Below are 3,367 nucleotides of genomic sequence, written 5' to 3'. Positions count from 1 at the left end.
CAATCCCCAGGAGCCATAAGGTGGAACTAGAGAACCAACCCTGACCACCACAGGAACAGCATAGCACGAATATATCCATACACATAGATATGCATACACAGATAAATGCAATTTTACAAAAGAACCATGCTACTAAAACCAATTAAACCCTATACTTTTCTTTTGGCTTTGTTTTCCTCCCCCCAAACAGAGACTGCCTCTGAGTAATGCAGCCTGGGCTTCAAACTCTTGATCCTCCTACTTAGCTTTCTGAACACTGTGGTTACAGGGGAATGCCACCACTCATAGTGAATTGTACTATTTAAATGGGGCAATTGTACAGCATGTGAGTTTGTATCTTAATAAAGCTGCCATTAGAGACAGGACAGAGCTGTAGCCAGGTACAGCGACTTATGCCTATAATCCTATCACTTAGGAACTGGAGACAGGAGGATTGCTTCAATTTTTAAGACATTATTTATGAGCCAGGAGGTGGTGGCACACACCTTTAATCCCAGCACTTGGTAAGTAGAGGCAGGCAGATCTCTGAGTCCAAATCCAGCCTTGTCTACAGATTGATTTCCAGGACATCCAGAGCTAAACAGAGAAATCCTGTCTCAAAAACCAAACAAACAAAACAAAATGATTATTTATGGGGCAGGAGAGAGGAATGAACTGTTAGGAGTACTGGCTGCTCTTACAGAGGACCTGGGCTGGGTTCCCATCACTCACATGTCAGCTCACAACTATCTGTAACTCCAGTTCTTGGGGAGCCACTGGCCTCTTCTGACCTCTGTGGACACTAGGTATACACATGGTTCACATACATATATAAAGGCAAAACACTCATGCACATAAAATAAATATAAATGAATCTTAGAAAAAGTATTACTGCATGCATGTAAACGTGTGTGTGTGTGTGCTGTGCCCACTGTGTGTGTGTAGTGTGTGTGTGTGTGTGTGTGTTGGAGGGGGCTTGCCATCCCTCAGACATCTTTCATTAACTCATTTCTCTGGGCACTCGCTCTGTGCAGATGTCAGGCCTCTGGGTCCCCAAGCTCCTATTTTGCAAATTGTTTCATCATCACCATTAGCTGGTATTTACCATGTGCTTCCCCTGTGCAGGTCCCTAAGCTAGACTCTGGGAACTGTAGGTTTCACAGACGTCAGGGAGGGGAAAGGAGGACACAGGGGCCAGCCAGGGACACTGGAAGAAACCAGCTGGGTCTCGGCTGCTGTGACACTGTGCCCCAATGTGACATTCCTTTCCTTGGACATCCCTGGCTCCCTTGGATACTCTTTTGTCCACAGGTACCAACTTGCCACAAGTTGGGGGGAGCAGCCATTTCCTGCTGCCCATGTGGTGTGCACTGAGGCTTGCCTATAGTCCAGTCTCTTCCCTTGACTGTGCCAGTTTCACCATGTGTAAGGATGTGCCATGTGCTAGTACCCCGGGGCTGCTGTGACAGATGACCACAACTGGGTGCTTAGTAATGGCAATTTATTTGTACAGCTCTGGACACAAAAAGTCTGACATCCCCGGCTGTGCAGCGCTTCACACCCTCCCAGACTGTGGGGTAGACATTTTCCTGCCTTGTGCCTCTTCCAGGGGTTCCAGGTGGCCTGAGCGTGTGAGCACACAGTTCCAGCCTTTGTTTTCACACGATCACCTCTACGTGTCTCTGAACTTCTCTTGTCAAACTCCTGTCACTAGACTTAGGGTCCATCTTAGTCAATGATCACCTCGAGACCTTCGATGTCAGCCTACCTTGTGGGAACAGTAGAGGGACCAGTTAGTTTTCCTCAATTTGACACAAACCAGACTTATCTGGGAAGAGGGTTCCCCATTTAAGGGTTGCCTTCATCAGATTGGCCTGTGGGTATATCTGTGGGGCTATTTTCTTTATTAATGATTGATGTGGGAGGGCCCAGTCAACTGTGGGCATTTCCACCCCTGGGCAGTTGGTCTCTGGTTGTATATGAACATAGGCTGAGGAAGCCTTGGAAAGAGAGCCAGTCAGCAGCTTCTCCATGGTCCCTGCTCCAGTTTCTGCCTCTAGGCTTCTGCCTGTGTGTGTGTGTGTGTGTGTGTGTGTGTGTGTGTCCTTGGAGACCAGAAGATGGGCTTTGATCCTCTGGAGCTGGAGTACAGGCAGTTATGAACAGCCTGATGTAGGTGCTGGGAACTGAACTCAGGTCCTCTGGAAGAACAGCCAGCTCCTTTAACCACTGAGCCATCTCTTCAGTCCCTCTTTTATTTTTTTCTTTTCTCTTTGTCTTCTCCTCCTCCTTCCTCTTCTTCTTGAGTATTTCAGGATTTTGTTACAGTGACAAAGCTGATTGTTACAGTGGCCAGCTGAGAGCTCTTGTTCTGACTCCCTAGGCGATGGACTCTAACCTGTAAGATGAAATAAACCCTTTTCTCCCAAGGTGCTTTTGGTCATGGTGGTGTTTTGTTTGTTTGGTTTGGTTTTTTGAGACAGGGTTTCTCTGTGTAACAACCCCTAGCTGTCCTGGAACTAGCTCTGTAGATCAGGCTGACCTCAAACTCACAGCACCCTCCTGAGATTTGGGATTAAAGGTGTGCATCACCACTACCCGGTCGTGGTGTTTTATCACAGTTACAGAAAAGCAAACTAATACCGATGGGAAGTGAGAGAGAGCCTAGAGCTGGCCAGTGTCAGTGTGATTGGCTCTGTGATATGGGTATAAAAGGACCCTGGGGTGGGGCAGGGATGGGTAACCTTAGCACTCTGGTGGCTGAGAAAGGTTTAGTCTTAAAAAAAAAAATGGGTTAGATAATAGCTCAGTTGACAGTGCTTGTCCACCTGGCACACAATCTGGGTTCAATCCCTAGTGCTGCCTAAACCAGACATGGGATGCACACCTGTTATCTTAGCACTTGGGAGGTGGAAGCAGGGAGGTCAGAAGTTCAAGGCTATGCTCAGCTACACAGCACAATTGAGGCCAGACAGGGCCACAGTACATAAGACCCTGCTTCAAAATAAGTAAGTAAATGAAGGGCCTGTGGGAGGGTGCTGCCAGGAGGGAGACACAAAGAGCCGGTAGAAGGGGGTATGTCTGATTTCAGCCCTGTATTCTCCAGCAGTCCCTCCCATGCTGTGTTTGAAGATACTTTGTTAAAAAAAAGTCAGAAAGGAGACGTGGCGTCTGTGTGGTGCCCCTCTCCACTGCTTCAAGTTGCACTTGCCTGTGGTCTCCAAAGCCCAAAGGATACACATGCTGTTGTCACCCTGAGGCCCTGCAGGGGTGGGAGGAGGCCTATGCCCGTGGAGCCTCCGCAATCAGATTCTCCCTCCCACCTGTCAGAAGTATCATCTAGCAATGAGTTCATGTCCCGAGAGCTGCTAGACACACTGGTGGGAGG

The sequence above is a fragment of the Cricetulus griseus genome, chromosome 7 (genome assembly GCF_003668045.3).
Source record: "Cricetulus griseus strain 17A/GY chromosome 7, alternate assembly CriGri-PICRH-1.0, whole genome shotgun sequence".
In the NCBI taxonomy this organism is placed as follows: domain Eukaryota; kingdom Metazoa; phylum Chordata; class Mammalia; order Rodentia; family Cricetidae; genus Cricetulus; species Cricetulus griseus.
This window is presented reverse-complemented; position numbering follows the sequence as displayed.